Source organism: Cervus elaphus, chromosome 23 (assembly GCF_910594005.1).
Source record: "Cervus elaphus chromosome 23, mCerEla1.1, whole genome shotgun sequence".
NCBI lineage: Eukaryota > Metazoa > Chordata > Mammalia > Artiodactyla > Cervidae > Cervus > Cervus elaphus.
The window spans coordinates 26241913-26260557 of record NC_057837.1 but is presented as its reverse complement, the minus strand read 5'-3'; the positions used below and the strand labels follow the sequence as shown (position 1 = coordinate 26260557).

General features: G+C 40.1%; 1 long non-coding RNA gene across 1 annotated transcript; it reads right to left on the bottom strand.

Annotated features, from left to right (window-relative positions):
* Nucleotides 1-212: 212 nt before the first annotated feature.
* On the bottom strand, nt 213-17179 carry LOC122682133. Its single transcript, XR_006337225.1, has 3 exons — nt 17051-17179; nt 15906-15998; nt 213-430 (listed from the first exon to the last, which is right to left on the bottom strand). It is a non-coding gene; the product is annotated as an uncharacterized LOC122682133 (long non-coding RNA).
* Between the last annotated feature and the right edge of the window lie 1466 nt (nt 17180-18645).

Here is an 18645-nt window from a genome sequence, read left to right as displayed (position 1 = left end):
TGCATCTAAGAAATATCACAGTTATATAGTGCTTGAGCTTATAAAGTACTTTCATATATAGTATTTCATTTTTTTAAGGCAAACATTTATTGAGTTCTTGCTAAGCATCATACACTGTGCAGAGAGCATATAAGTGTTATCTCATTAAATCCTCACAAGGGTGACATAGAGTGACCTTCAAATTAGCTTTATTAAACAGATGAGGGAACAGAGGTTACAGAGGTCAAGAAATTTTCCCATGGTTGCATTTCATTTTTAGCAAGTGCTAAGGAGAAAGAATTCTTCTTGCTGTATTTGGTTGTCCTGGCTCAACTTCCCATAGGCTTTAGAGGCTCTTTTGGAAGTTTCTTGATAAGACAATTTTTCCAGTATTAGATATCCTCTGATGCTTCCTTTGGCATCCTGACATCCTTCCTCCCCATCTTCAAAGCTGTTATGAGAGCGGTCACAAAGAGGAGGTTAGTATAACTCATGGATGGAGCATCTGTTATCTTGATCATGTGAAAACATCAGCTGTGACACAAGGAGAAAAAATTCAGAACCTGATGAAATAGATTTAAAACACTTAGGACTTAGAGATATAGGCTAGTATCAGTTCCCTGCTAATAGCATTGGGGTATAAAATTACATACATTTTGCTTTTGCAAGGGGAAATAAGGAACTTCATTCTCTCCTCTTTACACCAGGACTTGAAGGAAGCAAAAGTTCTTTTGCTCCTTGTCCACTGGGTCTGTTGTTGTGGTTAAAAGCCCAGCCTGAGTTTGAATCTAGGATAAAACCTTCAGAGTGGTGGAGCTCAGGAAGTTACTTAGCCTCCCTGGGCTTCAATTTTCTCGGTGTTTACAGGGGTTTGATAATAATAGTGCTTTCTTCCTGGTGCTGTTAGCAAGACTAAATTAAGGGCCATCCAGGCGAAGAATGAGCAGGAAGAGCTGTTAGCTATTATTACTTAGAAGAGAGACTGTGGCTTTTAAAGAGATGCTTGCAAAGTTCAGAGTCCTGCAGCTACCAGCTTTGTTTACCCATCCTGACTGATCCTCCCCTCCTCTGTCACAAGGGCAGGTCTAGACATGGATATGGAGTGGAGATCACACCCCAGAGACGCTTGAACCTCTTCCTTCATAGTGTCCAGCTTGGTTATGTACAAAGTATTTCTCTTGGGCTCATGACAAGGTCTCTCGCCCTTGCTTCTGGCACAAACCTTATCTCCAGTTGTTTGGTGGACAATTCCTCGGTGTCTCAAGCTCACCCTACACTCATGACATTGTAAACCCATCTTGTCACTTCTTTCCAATTAAACCACTCTTCTTCCTGATTTTCCTGTGTCCATCCTCTGTCACCTTCAGAACCATTTTTCATTCCCTCTCTTTGCTTAAATTCTGGTTACCAAAACAGGAGTGTCCATTCTGTTGATGGCAGCCACCACCTGGTACTCTATTTTCAACTCTTTATGGAGTTGATACTTATTTACAGTTATTTATCGCCATTGATTGAACATCTGTTCCCTGCTAGGCTATCAGCCCCATGAAGCCTGAGTCCTGTCTGGCTTCTCATGACAGTATTCCTGGTACCATCTCTGACAATGGTGGCATTCCCCAAACAGAGGCTAACTATTGATTTGTTCTCTCTGATGTTTATTTTTTGCCCCTGTAGGGGAGTAAAATTTGCCACCCTAAAATGTGTTTTATCCACAGGAGCATTAATTTAGATTGATTATCTTTAAGAAACAGAAGATGCAGGAAGTCTTTCTTTTTACCTCCCCCTTAGCTCCCCAAAAATATTTTAACAGAAAACCTATAGCAGGCAGGGAGCTATCACCATGGAACATTATAGTATGAACAAGGTGTGGGGACAGTGAAGAACCCAGCAAAGAATGTTTGTTAAAATTCCTCTCTGTGTCCCATTGTCTGTTTGGCCCAACAAACATTTATTTACCAAACTTTTGCTTTTCCATCTCCATGTCAGTTGCTTTTCCTCCCTTTTGAAGAACCAAGTCACTACACTCAACATCCTCTTTTGTCTTAGCTGATGATGATAATTAAGGTGAGGGTTTTAGCCACTTCAGTGAGTTACTCAGTTTTTCTGCATCTCTCTTGTGTATACATATTATTCAACTTTAGCTTAATTTTCTCCTGTTTATCTGTCTTATGTCCATTTAATTCTTAGATCAGCTAGAATACCCTAACGGGTAGAGAAAATTTTCTTCCACTACGAAACCCAGTTCCTATCCCACATTTACAATGACACTTTTCCTGGTGAAACCATCAAAACCTCTCACCTGAACCTTTAAAAGACTCTCTTGTAAGACCTTTTGGGTCACCAGACATAGATGAGTGTGAATCCCCATCTTGAAATTTACTAGCTGTGTGATCGTGGGAAATGTTTTGAGCCTCAGTTTTTCTATTTCTAAAATGAAAATGATAAACATACCCATATGGTAGAAAATTAAAGGAAATAATATACATAAAGGGATTTAGAAGCACAGGGCACATAGTGAATTCTCAGTGTGCATTGGTTAGAGGGCAAATCTGAAATGAAAGACATGGAGCACAGATTTCCCACTCATCAGCAATATGTGCCACATTACCTACTCTGGAACTCTATTTCCTTCAGATATCCTCTAAGTCTCTTGTCTGAATTTCATTCTCTCAGGACTTTACTCTCTCTGTTTGAAGCTAACAGTTAATCTAATAAATTAATACATGCTATGGACTAGTCTCCTAGGGATTTAAAGTGTTACATCTCTGGCAATATATTTTATTCTAAGAGATCCTCTAAAACAGAGGTCCCCGATGTCTGGAATCTAATGACTGATGATCTGAGTTGGAGCTGATGTAATAATAGTAGAAATAACATGCACAATAAATGCAGTACACTTGAATAATCCTGAAATCATTCTCTCCATCCTCCGCCCCTCATTCATGGAAAAATTGTCTTCCATGAAACTGGTCCCTGGTGCCAAAAAGGTTGGGGATGGACTGCTCTCAAAACTGCCTTAAAAAAAAAAAAAAAAAACTTTCTGAAGATGAGACATTTAAGCACACGGCGGGCAGGCTGTGGATTTCTGGCCCTGCCAGTGTCTGCGCCCCGTGTCAGCTCCCACCCTGACAGCTCTGCCCCTTGACTCCCTCCTCTGGGCTCAGCTTCATAAAAAGCTGCAAAGATACCTACACATGAGACTGAATGGTCTGGAGAGCTCTTGCCTGGAACTCTGAGACTCCAAATGGTCCTTTTGTGGCCAGTCCAATTCATACCTTAGTGTTCCATCCCTCCCATCCTAATACCATTGTCCTTCCAGAAGTAAGGCTTGCATTTCTCTTTCTAATCTTGCTCCAAGAGACTGGCTTGCTGGGTTCCCATGATGCTCTGAGAGATTTCCCTCAATGCTACCCCTCCCTGCTCACCTGATTCTCAGCGCCCTCTGCTTTGGGATTACCTGTGCTTCTTTTCTACTCACCTGTGTAGAATCACCCTCCTGGCCACCATGTCAGCTGCACAGAGTACCTGTTCCCTTAGGCTTTGGATGCCCAACTCTTTCTACCAGCTGGCCTCCCTTTTTCTTCTCAAGCCAGTTTTTATAGGGCTTGGCCAATGCAAGAAATTGTGTCTAGAAACAGCACCGCCCAGTATACCTTTACCCAATGGGTTTTTCTGAGCTGTCATCCCGAGATAAGAGAAGTGGAGGAGAAACAAAAAGGCCAGCCTTTTTGCTACTTATCTAACCATTCTACACAGTTATTGCCTGTACATAAGAGCTAACATCTTCCATTCCTTGAGTTAGGCATAATCAGAGAGCTGTTTAAAAGCACTTTGAATAGTAAACAAAACAAAACACAAATAAAAACAAAACCCAACAAAAAGTCTATGTTGAATTCTAACATACCCTAAATTCCCATAATTAAATGTTATTATACTAATATATTATATCTTCAATATAATTGTAAAAGGTTCTGCAGTGTATCTGACATGAAATAGTTTTACTTAGCCCAGGATTTGTGGATCTAATTGGACAGCATCTATCTTAAGGCCTATAGTAAAATTATCTCTAAAGTTCTTAAAAATGGACTAAACTTTCCTTAATGTTGAAAACAAATTTGCAAGAGTACATTTATCATGAACCATGACAGATTTATGTAATCATAACTTTAAAGTAGTAATTATCATTTCCAGAGGATTTGGAATGATTGGGCTCTGCTTTTAGTAGCAGGGCCTCTGTTATAGCAGAGGATTACTAGCATGTAGGTCATCTGTTATATTTGTAAGTTATTTGAAATTCTTCAGGCATTTTCCTACCAACTCACTATTATAATTTGTGATTACAATCCTATGCCCTGGAACACACATCTTTGTTAAATTTGAAAATACATAATGAGGTTTCTTTGAGAAAAGTATTTTATTTTCCCAGCAACTGATTAATAAAGGACGAGTTCTATACGACTCGGGCTTCCCTGGTGGCTCAGATGGTAAAGATTCCACCTGCAATGCGAAAGACCCAGGTTCAATCCCTGGGTCAGGAAGATAACCTCGAGAAGGGAATGGCTACCCACTCCAGCATTCTTGCCTGGAGAATTCCACGGACAGAGGAGCCTGGCAGGCTACAGGCCACGGGGTCACAAAGAATTGGACAGGACTGAGTGACTAACACTTTCACTTTTTGCTTTCTATATGACTCACTGGAGGGAAATGGCTTAATTTCCCTTAATTTAGTGTCATATAGCATGACCTACACAACAGAAAGGACCATTAGAGAGGATAAAAAAACTCTGCTTTCTCCACAATGGAATAACTGGTACTCAAACTGCCCTCCCACTGAAAACCACTGGGTGACTGGACAAAGTATTTTTAAGTATTGGTTTGTTACCCACCCAAACTTGGGTCTACTTGCCCTCAAGCAGTAAAGCCAATCTACTGACACCAATTGTGATGAAGGAGAGTGAAGCATTTATTGTAAAAGCGCCAATAAATGGAGAAGGGGTGGGTTGCACTCTAAAGCCCCAAACTCCCCCAGGTGTTTCAGCAAAGGATTTCTAAAGGCCAGGTGCAGGGCGGGGGTGGGGGGATGTTGCAGGATATGGGATGAGCTCATGCACAGTTCTCTGGGTGATGATAACAGGGCTGTTAACATTATCAGTACGCAGGTGTCTGTAGGTCTAGGGCCTCATGCTCATCAACCAGTTAATGTCGTCCATGTGGCGGTTGTTTTAGCATTTGTAAAGTGACTCAGGAAAAGAGCATCAGATACTGTTATCCAGGTACTTCAGAGAGGAGCTACCACAGAGGACATGGGCATGGGGTCTGTCCCGGGAAGGCCCCCTAGGGTCCTACTCCATTGACAGACAGACAGCACAGGGCTGTGATACTTGACACAGGAAAGAAATTATATGAGCCCGCAACTGCCCCCAGACTTCCATCAGGAAGTCCTTCACAACTGTATCATGAGAGAGGGGAGCCCAAACAGGATATGGGTATCCTCCTGACCTGAGCTGTCAGAGACTGGAGTTCATGGAGGCTGGAGCTGCTAAACTTTTCCAGAGAGAGCAGAGAGAAGAGGGAGCTACACAGAAAAATCTCTTTAGCATGAGACTCCATGAAGCAGAGCAAAGATCTACCAGGGAGCTGTAAACAGAACCTTTCCAAAGAGTTGTGTCCCAACAGACAGAGTGAGAAAAAGAAGCCATCACAATTAGAAGCCCAAGCGTCGCAACTAGAGAGGAGCCCCTCTCGCTGAGAGAGGCCACCGTGATGAGAAGCCTGCACTCGGCAACTAGAGAGCACCTCTCCTCACTGCGACTGGAGAAAAGCCTGTGCAGCAATGAAGACTCAGCACAGCCAATAAACAAATAAAATTATTTTTTTTAAACACCCACTGTTTAGACTAGCTTTCTGGGTTTTTCAATACTTAAATATCAGATAAGTTGAAGAATTTTTAATAGCTATTTTAAGGTGCTTATTCCTTCAGATGAAGTATACTTTTTTTTTTTTAATTCTGGAGAAATGATCTTGTTTGGAATCTCCATAATTTAAAAGGTGGAGGCAGTCTGACTTAAGATGTGGAACCAGACTGCCTGACTTTGAATCCTGATTAAGCCACTTAGTAGCTGTATACCTTGAGCAAGTTATTTACTCTATCTGGGTATTAATTTCTCACTGGTAAAAAAGGGGAGAGTATAGCATCAACTTCTTACGGTTGCTCTGAGAATGAAATAGATTAATATATCTAAATCATTTAGATCAGAATCAGGCACGTAGAAAATGTTTAGTAAGTGTGAGCTATTATTATTTTAAATAGATACACTTGGAAAGTATTGATCCTGTGATATTGAGTCTTATTATCCAGAAAAAACCATGCACTTTATTATTTCCATCCTAAAATTCAATACTTTCTGTCTATGAAAGGTAACAATATGCTGACAACTTGAATAATTATCTCATTTCAACAAAAATTCAAGATGTAAATATATTTTGAGAAAAAGAGAACATTACAAAATAATCAATAAGCATTTTTTCAGTTTTATTAGTTTGAGATTTTTTTTTAGCAATCTCAGTGATTTGCATTTTACAATGATTTTCCTACAGAGCACTCCTTTAAAGCACAAAGTATTGTTTTCTGGAAAGAAATGTAATGAAGAAACAAAAATGAATCTCATTAAAATTGGTTACGTTGGCTGCTTTCACTTCCAGTAAGCAAATATAACTTCAAATTGAAACATATGTGTACACCAAGGGAAAACACTATTAATGAAGAGTGTATCCAAATGTCAAAACCATGCAGAATTTGTAGTTTTGGAAATACAGTCCAAAATCCAAATGTCATAAACACTCAAGTGACCTTTGTGTTCCAAACAGAGGCCAAATGGCCAAATCTGGCTTACGTTACCATGGAGACACACTTTGATGGAAGGATGTCTGATGAGGTTGAGCAGCATGAATGATTAAGGGGAGTGTTGTGATAAATGATCGTATGTAGCAGTATGGTTACCCTTTGCAAGAGATTAAGGGGGTATGTGCAGTGTAGATAGCATTGTTTAAGAAAATATTATATCAGCTAATGTCTATAAGTGCTGAGCAAACCAGAAATATTTGAATGTTCTCTTTGAGGTTCTTAATATAAAAATGTAAGGTGTGAAAAAGACAGCAATTCAATTTTGAGGACAAAGTTAATCACAGGCATAATTTATTTTATTGTGCTTCTCAACAAATACCATACTAAGAAACTTTATAAAATAAACTAGCTAAAAAACAACCTAGTTATTAAAACTGTCAGCCTAAACATAGCATAAAGATGAATTTTCTTTTACTGGTGGGAACTGGCTACAAATTCAAATTAACTTAATTGCAGTCACAGATGTGTGTCCCTACTATGTGGAAGGCACTGTAATGTGTAACTGTAATACAAAGATAAGAAAGACAGTGTGTGTGGTTGTGAAGGAATGATAAGTCCAAAGATAATATATTCTGCGTTAGGTTATAACATAGTCATAACAATGATTCAAATTAAAGGCCGTAACAATTCACTGGAGGAGAATATTGAATTTGGACTTGAGGACCAGAGGAAGTGTTCAAAGAATAGAAAGTCCTCAAGGGGAGCAAAGAGATGTGTCGCAAAAGAAGCACTAAAATAGGAAAGACTTGAAGGAAGAAAAGCAAAAGATGTGTACCTACAGGGTTATTAGATGAGAATGACTCTTCCGCAGAATATGAAGGGGGTTACAGAGAAATGAGAGTGTCTCAAAAAGGTAGACTGAGGACATATGCAGTCCCTCAGTCCCAACCATTCTCCTTATATTAAAAAGAAAAAAAAAAAATCCACAGTAGCCTGGGAAAACAAGAAGAGTCTGGTCAATGCAAGAGAAAATTTGAAGAATGATATTCAGCAGTCAGAATCTGGTCTACAGGAAAATGTAATGGGAGGCCATTTTAACACATCAAACACACTGTCCAGGGAGGGTAGACCCAGAGGAACTCCAAGCCTAGAGGCAAACAGTCAAAGAACAGCGAAGCTATTTAGGGCAGTCTTCAGGGTTATTACTGGAGAGTTGAATCGTGAACTCTAAGACAAACGAATCATCCTCCTTCTACAAAACCAGAGACAGCAGAGCCATTTGCCCCCAGCCTAAAGCATCCTGGTGAGTGACGCTAAAGGTGCAGACAGGGCTTCAGAAAGATACTGATGTGTGGGGGTGACAGGGAGTTTTCACTCTCAGAGAACAAGCTCCACTTCTGGAGGGAAGTAAAAATGATCAAGTGTTCTCACTTTGTGGAATATCCTAGACAAGAATATCCTACATTTAGATCTGAAACAATAGAATGGGAAAGACTAAAAATCTCTTCAAGAAAATTAGAGATACCAAGGAAACATTTCATCTACAGATGGGCATGATAAAGGATGGAAATGGTATGGACCTAACAGAAGCAGATGATATTAAGAGGAGGTGGCAAGAATACACAGAAAAACTATACAAAAAAGATCTTCATGACCCAGAAAACCACAATGGTGTGATCACTCACCTAGAGCCAGACATCCTGGAATGTGAAGTCAAGTGGGCCTTAGGAAGCATCACTACAAAGCTAATGGAGGTGATGGAATTCCAGTTGAGCTATTTCAAATCCTAGAAGATGATGCTGTGAAAGTGCTGCACTCAATATGCCAGCAAATTTGGAAAACTCAGCAGTGGCCACAGGACTGGAAAAGGTCAATTTTCATTCCAATTCCAAAGAAAGGCAAGGCCAAAGAATGTTCAAACTACTGCACAATTGCATTCATCTCACAAGCTAGCAAAGTAATGCTCAAAATTCTCCAAACCAGATTTCAACAGTACATGAACCGTGAACTTCCAGATGCTCAAGATGGATTTAGAAAAGGCAAAGGAACCAGAGACCAAATTACCAACATCCACTGGATCATTGAAAAAGCAAGAGAGTTCCAGAAAAACACTTGCTTCATTGATTACACCAAAGCCTTTGACTGTGTAGACCACAACAAACTGGAAAATTCTTCCAGAGATGGGAATACCAGACCACCTTACCTGCCTCCTGAGAAATCTGTATGCAGGTCAAGAAGTTAGAACTGGACATGGAACAATAGACTGGTTCCAAATTGGGAAAGGAGTACATCAAGGCTGTATATTGTCATCCTGCTTATTTAACTTATATGCAGAGTACATCATGAGAAATGTTGGGCTGAATGAAGCAAAAGCTAGAATCAAGATTGCTGGGAGAAATATCAATAACCTCAGATACACAGATGAAACCACCCTTATGGCAGAAAGTGAAGAAGAACTAAAGAATCTCTTGATGAAAGTGAAAGAAGAGAGTGAAAAAGCTGGCTGAAAACTCAATATTCAAAAAATGAAGCCCATGGCATCCAGTCCCATCACTTCATGGCAAATAGATGGGGAAACAATGGAAACAGTGGGAGACTTAATTTTCTTGGGTTTCAAAATCACTGCAGATGCTGACTGAAGCCATGAAATTAAAAAATGCTTGCTCCTTGGAAGAAAAGTTATGACCAGCCTAGACAGCATATTAAAAAGCATAGATGTTACTTTGCTGACTAAGGTCCATCTAGTCAAAGCTACTGGTTTTTCCAGTAGTCATGTGTGGATATGAAAGTTGGAGTATAAAGAAAGCTGAGCACCAAAGAATTAATACTTTTGAACTGTGGTGTTGGAGAAGACTCTTGAGAGTCCCTTGAACTGGAAGGAGATCCAACCAGTCCATCCTAAAGGAAATCAGTCCTGAATATTCATTTGAAGGACTGATGCTGAAGCTGAAACTCCAATACTTTGGCCACCTGATGGGAAACTGACTCATTTGAAAAGACCCTGATGCTGGGAAAGATTGAAGGCAGGAAGAGAAGGGGACGACAGAGGATGAGATGGTTGGATAGCATCACCAACTCAATGGACATGAGTTTGAGCAAGCTCTGGGAGTTGATGATGGACAGGGAAGCCTAGTTTGCTGCAGTCCATGGGGTCACAAAAAGTTGGACACGACTGAGCGACTGAACTAACTGAGATATGAAACTCAGTCCACTTCCTCCAGCAACAGTTTGGTCCTGGCCACTGTGAGCTGAAACATTCTGACGCAGATCCAGAGTGACCATGAGCTTTGTGTGGATTTTAAGGAGGTGCAGAATCAGAGCAAATTTGCACATGGTTTAACCTAATCAAGAAGTTTAAACTAAAGAACTGGCTAAATCACAACAGAGGATGTTCTTATGGAGAAGTGAATTGAGATGATGAGGCATTTGGGGCTGGGCAACTGTGTGCGTGGTATCCTTACATGAACTGCTTTGATGTGAATCGTGAATTAATAAAAATAAAGTGATTCTCTTCCCCCCCAAATTAAACAAACAAAATATATACTCTGAAATAGAGAGTATTATCAAAATAAAAAGTAAAATAGCAAATATGCATTTTCTATAAGTATATATCATCTCAGTATCATGTTTCTTTTCTCTTTGGTCTGATTTTGGTAAATATTGATATTCTGTTTCACTTGGTTTACTATAAACTAGATTATATGACATAGATATATATTGTTATTTTTGCTTAGTTGCTAAGTCATGTCCAACTCTTGGTGACCCTATGGACTGTAGCCTGCCAGGCTCCTCTGTTCATGGGGTTTCCCAGGCAAGAATACTGGGGCGGGTTGCCATTTCCTTCTCCAGGGGATCTTCCTGTCCTGGGGATTGAGCCTGAGTCTCCTGCATTGCCAGGTAGACTCTTTAAGGCTGAGCCAACAGGGAGGCCCCATAGATATGTATTGTGCAGAGTGAAATGATCAAAAAAAGGCAAACAAACAAAAAACTACAATCAATTCATTTGGTTGTAATTTTAACCCGATTTGTCTTTCAAGAAAATGTCAGTACTTTTATTTCTTCTTCTCCTCTCTTCTTTGGGTTGTTTTTTTTTTAGTAACTATTCATATATTTGTTTTATTTCCTTTAGCTAGTACAACTCAATTATTTAGGAGTGATTTTGGAAGATAGGGGAATTAAGCTCAATGTTAATACTTATGTAGGCTTGGAGATCTTCTTTTCTAAACCTACACTGTCATTACAGTCCCTGGAGTCTCTTAGTTCAATTCAGTTGGTCATTCATGTCCAATTCTTTGCAAACCCATGGACTGCAGCACGCCAGACCTCCCTGCCCATCACCAACTCCCGGAGTTTACTCAAACTCATGTCCGTTCAGTTGGTGAAGCCATCCAACTATCTCATCCTCTGTCATCCCCTTCTCCCTCCTTCAATCTTTCCCAGCATCAGGGTGTTTTCAAATGAGTCAGTTGCTTGCATCAGGTGGCCAAAGTATTGGAGTTTCAGCTTTAGCATCAGTCCTTCCAATGAATATTCAGGACTGATTTCCTTTAGGATGGACTGGTTGGATCTCCTTCCAGTCCAAGGGACTCTCAGGAGTCTTCTCAGCCTGGTTAAATTGCTGGGTATAGAGAAAATGTTTTCTTTCTGTCTCAATTCTATTAATTCACGTGTGTTCGTGCTAAGTTGCTTCAATCATGTCCAACTCTTTGTGACCCTGTGGACCACAGTCCCCCATGCTCCTCTGCCCATGGGATTTTCCAGGCAAGAACACTGGAGTGGGTTGACATGCCCTCCTCCAGGGGATCCTCCCAACCCAGGGATCGAACCCACACCTCTTATATCTACTGGCATTAGCAGGAGGTTCTTTACCACTAGCACCACCTGGGAAGTCCCATAAATTCATAGGGCCAGTATAAATTAAAGGCTTGATATTTACATTATAAATTTAAAATATTTTTTAGATTTTAATTGGACAACATTAATAATTATAAATTATCATTAGTGGACTCAAGCCAACTCTTTCTTCTCCCCTTCTTCCCCTTTTTCTTATAGATGACCTTGCTTTTTGTTTTATGGGGAAAGTGATACAGATGCCTGCCATCAATGCGGATTTCTCCCTCCACTGACCTCTTGACAAGTTTCTCCTCTCTTTCACTTTAGTGCTTTCACCTTTTTTTCTTTAATTGTTTTTTATTGCGGTAAAAGTCACATAACATAAAACATACTGTTTTCACCACATTTAGTTGTGCAGCTCAGTGGTATTAAGTACACTCATATTGTCGTGCCCCTCCCACCCTCGTACATCTCCCAAATTTCTCACCTTCCTAAACGGAAACTCTGTCTCCATTAAACACTAGCTCCCCATCCTCCTACACCTGGCCCCTGGCGTCTACCAATGTACTTCTGACTCTATGGATTTGCTCAGTGCTTTCACTTCTATAGGGCAGTATGCCCAGCATTCCAGCCAATCCTTGAGTCTCATCAATTAGCACCTGACACTCTCCATCCCCTCCTTCCTCTGATCTCTTGCTCAAAGGCAGAGTAGTAAATTCCCGGTTCAGAGAGCCCTGACTCCACCTACTAAAATATATCCAAGTGAACTTTAATATTGAGAAGACTAAATGAGGGGGAGGATATAAACCCTGCCATCTTGAGGAAGTCCAAGTATTTCACAGTCAGTCCCATCAGCAGTAATGATCTTATTCTCATCTGTCAATGACAACAAAACCAGCTGCTGTCCCAAGAATGTTGACCTGGGCAGCAGTAGCTTCTTCCATTGGTTTACCCTCAGTCTCAACCACACTGTACCCTGTTCTCGGTCTGTGCCTGGTGACTGTCCTTTGAGTCATGAGTGAAGCTTGCTTTTCATCTTCTATTTCCCCAGGGTACTTATTTCTCCTAGGTTGCTGTCCTGGCCCTACTTCTGGTCTATACCGCTGTTCTGTCCTGTTTTCTCATCCTTAAAATCGCATCCTATTTCTCCAAAGTTCTCCCCCTTGTTCTTCATATGGTACAGCTTATCCATTTCCTATGCTCAAAATAACTAAGGTTCTCATGCAGTTTCTGCTAATCCTCCAGGGTTAAAAGGACAAGTTCAGTTCAGTTCAGTTCAGTCACTCGGTTGTGTCTGACTCTTTGTGATCCCATGGACTGCAGCACACCAGGCCTCCCTGTCCATCAGCAATTCCTGGTGTTTACTCAAACTCATGTCCACTGAATCAGTGATGCCATCCAACTATCTCATCCTCTGTCATCCCCTTCTCCTCCTGCCTTCTATCTTTCCCAGCATCAGGGTCTTGTCTAAAGAGTCAGTTGTTTGCATCAGGTGTCCAAAGTATTGGAGTTTCAGCTTCAGCATCAGTCCTTCCAATGAATATTCAGGACTGATTTCCTTTAAGATTGATGTTAGGATATCCTTGCAGTCCAAGGGACTCTCAAGAGTCTTCTCCAACACCACAGTTAAAAAGCATCAATTCTTCAGCTCAGAATGTGCAGGTGAGAGGAGATGGGGAAGGGAAGAGAAAGCAGTGACAACTCAGAACAAAGTCCAAGAAGTCTGTCCTTAGGGTAGATGTGATTCATCAGTCTTCTGGTTCCTCAGTGAAATTGAGAAGAATGTCAGACTAGAAAAATAGAGTGGATTCCTGTCTGAAATAGCTTTCTTAAACTTTAATAATATATGCATGATTCAAAATGACACAAGTAACAAAAAAAAAGGATCAGAAAATTTAGCTATAAAAACTTAACTAAATTTGAAGTGCACAAAATTATATTTTACAGTGAAACCCAAGAGAGTGCACATTAATTGTATTTTAATCAGTTTTGACCACTGTGCCTGGTTCAAACAAGATGTTGTAATAGAATGATCATGGAAATTAATACTTTGACTGGAGTTACTTGTCCCTCTAAAGAAAGGGTGATGAAACTAAACTGATTCTTCTTCCCTCAGAATGATTTTGAGACACAGGACAGAAACTATGGAGAGAATATCACCCAGTCCAGTCATTTCAGACTCCAGGAAATGAATGAAAACATGAAATATCTGTAGCAAAGAATGTCAGAGAACAAGCTCTGACTCAATAGAAATTAGGCATAGATAATCAGGGATTTCATGGAATTTTACATTTCCCTTTGTATTCACTCTGCAGATAAGAGTGGTCTAGATCAGTATTAGAATTGCTGATGTTCAGTAATCACCTAGAAAAAGAACTTTCTACAAGGCACATTTTATAACAGGCACTTACAGTAGAAATTTTTCTTCCTATGTATATTGCTTGGAATTGATTTTGGAAACATTCTAATCGATTAAAAAATAATGTGTTACACAGTTATTTTGAAAATGACAGCTTAAAATAATTGAATATCACCGGGTATATAAAATTATTTTGGCAGAAGCTAAAATAATATATGAGCTGAGAATTATCCTCAGAACTGAATATTTCTTTAGTTTGTTATTCTCTTGAAAAGACTAATTCAACAAATGAACCCTAAGGATTGAAAAGACTAATTCAACAAATGAACCCTAAGGACTTCCTTGGCAGTCCAGTGGTTAAGACTTCACCTTCCAATGAAGTGGGTGCAGGTTCCATCACTGGTTGGGGAGCTAGCATCCTACATGCCCCACAGCCAAAAAACCAAAACTGAAAGCAGAAGCAATATTGTAACAAATTCAGTTAAGACTTAGAAAGAAAAGAACCCTAGATCATGTCCAAGCAACACAAAGATCTTAACTATATTATCTATGCTAGTCTGGATTTTCATTTCCTTATTATCTAGAATCATGTGAATAAAAACAGAATAGTGATGGGGATGAAAGTTTGGGTGAGAGGCTGGAGACTGCCAACCAGAATGTCCCCACTGAGAACTAGAATGCTAGGAACTCACATGGTGGACTGATGAATGTCACAACATTGACTGCTCACTGGTTTGCTAAAACCAATCCCAAATCTGCTCTGCCACCCTTGGTCATCTCACCATTAGTACTCTCCATCAGCTGCTTGACTTTACAAGTATTAATAAGAAATGCCATTTCAATTCTACATATTAGAAATGCAATTTAAATAAATCAATTTTGCTCATAGATATATCTGACCCAAAAAATGATGAAAAAGATCAAGTTAGCATCATTTTAAGGTATTCCAGGTACTTTTCATATGACATAAAGCTTCCCCCAAATCCTTGAAATGTAGGTTAAATTTACATCCATTTAAATTTGCACTAAAATGGTAATTTACATTTTACAGTTGAGGAATTGAAAATTCAGGATAATGTGGTAGCCTGAGTCTAAATCTAGATTTACTTGACTCCAAAATCTGAGTTCTTTCATTTATCCTACACTTTTCATGAAAGGGAAAAGGTTGAGTTTGTTGACTGAGGAATGTTTGAAGGTTATCAAATGCATTTTAACCCTGTATCAATTCCCGGCACTATTTCCAAAATTTAAACAAACACAAAAATAGCATGTAACATATCAAAACTCCAGATGCTTTATCCTCAACTAGGGATCTGAATAACAAAAATTTTCTATAAAATATTAATAGTATTCAACTTGCCATATAAGTCATAATTCCACTGACAGAACTACCATTTGGGGTGATGGATGAATTGCTGTGAATTTAGGCTCATGAGTACACTCAGGAAGATCAAGTGATACTCAAGCTTGGAATGCCCTCTATAATGAAGCGACTTTCACACTTACTTCTGTAGTCCCTTTTAGATTAAATAAATAAATTTTTAGATAAAAACATAATTCTATCTGGACAGGTAGGTATGGTTGCGTACGTGCTAAGTCACTTCAGTGATGTCCGAGTGTCTGAGACCCCATGGACTGTAGCCCACCAGGATCCTCTGTCCATAGGATTTCCCAGGCAAGAATACTGGAGTGGGTTGCCATGCCCTCTTCCAGGGGACCTTCCTGACCCAGGGATTGAACCCGTGACTCTTAGTCTCCTGCACTGGCAGGCGGGTTCTTTACCACTGGCACCACCTGGGAAGCCTGTAGGCATGGTTAGTAATAAGGTATTGTCATCCATCAACACTCTATCTCAAATTAAATTGTCAGAATAACAAAACTTCCACTTACCAGGCCTCACCCAAGAAGAGGGAGCCAGACTTGTTGGTTTTGAGGGAAGAAGTGAAAAAAACTGTAGAAAGCTGAACAAGTTTGGGTAGAATTCTGCATAAGAAGAAAATGCCTGTGAGAACAGAGACTCCAAAATATCCCAAGAATCATGCCCTTGAAGTCTGAATTTCATAGTAAAATAATATTATAGACAGGCAGGCTCCAATTCATTTCATCATTTTCCCTAGAAAGAAGGTCAATTAATATGGATTTCTGAAATTTAAAATATGGAAAAATACACAAACCAAAACTCTTACTTAAATCCTTGGGCAATAATATCTCTTCTTAGTGCACCTGTACTGGCCAATGGGGGTCACACTGTACTCCAACTCCACACGCCCTCTAGTGTTATCTCTCTGGAAATGCAGTTGCTAGTCCTATGCTTATGTAAGTATTTTCTCTTAGAAGAAAATTTCCAAAGCAGCCTATGTTTAAAAATCTCAGTTAATCCTGTATAGGGTACTCATACTGATACTGATGTTCTTCTCATACCAATGCATTATTTTACCTTATTTATTCACCACCTGTTCTCAAAATGGCCTGCTGCTGCTGCTGCTAAGTCACTTCAGTCGTGTTCGACTTTTTGCAACCCTGTGAACCATAGCCCACCAGGCTGCTCTGTTCATGGGATTTCCTAGGCAAGAATACTGGAGTGGGTTGCCAGCCTCCTCCAAGGGATTTTCCCCACCCAGGGATCGAACCCAAGTCTCTTGCATCTCCTGCATTGGCAAGCGTGTTCTTTATCACTAGTGCCACCTGGGAAGCCCCCCAAAATGGCCTATAATTATTCAACACAGATTAATGTATCCAATCTTGTCATAGTTTATGCATCCTTTATGCATCCAAAATGGCATACAAGGATGCATAAGCTGTGACAAAATTGGACACATTCAACTGTGTTGAATGATTAAAAAAAAAAAAAAACCAAGGCAAAACAAAGAAATTAGACTAAAATGCATAAAACAACAACCGACCATCTGTCCATTAATAGACTATATAGATAGCTGGACATAGTTTTATTAGTCAGGATAGACTGTGTTTTACTATGGTAAAAACAATTTTGAAATTTCAGGGGCTTGAAACCATGAAGCTTTAGTTTCTCTTACCGGTTACAGGTTCACTACAGGTGACCTGGAGGCCTGCTCCCCACTCCCCTCTCTAATTTCTATGCCATTGAGGAGTCACTGTCTCTCATGTGGTCAGTCACTCTGCAGAGGAAATAAAGAGCTTTAAAGGATCTTGCACTAGCAATTAAATGCGTTGGTGGCGTTGCTTTGGCTCATTCTCACTGGCCAGAGCTAGTCTTGTGACTCCACCCTGGAGCGAAATGGAAAGTCCCGCCTTCCTGTGGAAGGAAATGAGCTGGATATCGGTGGGCAGCAGGAAGCAGTCAGGGTGAAAAAGAAAGCCGGGGCAGATCTGATTCATTGTGTCCTTGAGATAAAAACAAACACAACAGCTCAGGAAAGTTACAACTACTTTTGATTCTAGGATCAGAGAGGAATTTCTCCAGGACTCGGGACAAAAAGGACAATGGGGAACTTGTTACGTCAGCCTTGCAGTAGTTTTGAAGCCTTTTCTTATAAGGGCTTATGACATCACAACCATCCATAGTTTGTTTAAAGAAACTCCAGAGAAGTCAAATTCTTGTGGCTTAGGAATCTACCTCTCTGCCAAGCTCTTGATTCAGGGATGTATTTAAATATTCCACCTCAAAGACTGTGTTTAATCAATTGAGGAGCAGTAAGCACTGGAGAAGACTCTTGAGAGTCCCTTGAACTGCAAGGAGATCCAACCAGTCCATCCTAAAGGAGGTCAGTTCTGGATGTTCATTGGAAGGACTGATGGCTGAAGCTGAAACTCCAGTACTTTGGCCACCTCATGAGAAGAGTTGACTCATTGGAAAAGACCTTGATGCTGCGAGAGATTGGGGGCAGGAGGAGAAAGGGACGACAGAGGATGAGATGGCTGGATGGCATCACCGACTCGATGGGCATGAGTGTGAGTAAACTCAGGGAGTTGGTGATGGACAGGGAGGCCTGGCGTGCTGCATGCGATTCATGGGGTCGCGAAGAGTTGGACACCACTGAGCGACTGAACTGAACTGAAGCACTGGATAGGGGTCTCAAGGAAGCTTCTGGAAAAGAGCTATTCTTTACTGCCAGAGGAGAACCAGCCCACCCTTCTTACTAACTCTTAACCATGGGTTAGTTAATATCCAAACATGGATAGTATTTTGGTTGTCTTCCTGTTCACAAATTCTGTTTTCTACTATGTACAAGTTGCTGTGTTTTTCTGAACTGCGTTATTTATTTGACATTTTTTTTTTAATGATTCAGATATTCTGGTATTCTGGTAAAATTCTTTCCTATAATTCTTTCCTATAAATCAACATACTTTCTTGAACTTATTAATGACAGGCTTTTAAAACTGAACTTTTAAATTTTAGAATAGTTTTATATTTTAAAAAATAGTTGAGAAGATAGTGTAGAGAGTTGACAAGTAATTGTTTCACCTATTGTTCACATCCTACATTATTGATATTTTGATACTTAGATTGCCAGATTCTACCTGGCACTTCCTCTTTTCACTGCCCGATTATTATGAGTTCCATCCATATATGAAATTCCACTCTTACCAAGACAATGGGCCTTCATGGGTTCCTTGGAACCATGGAAGGATGTTATGATGCTTCTGCTGA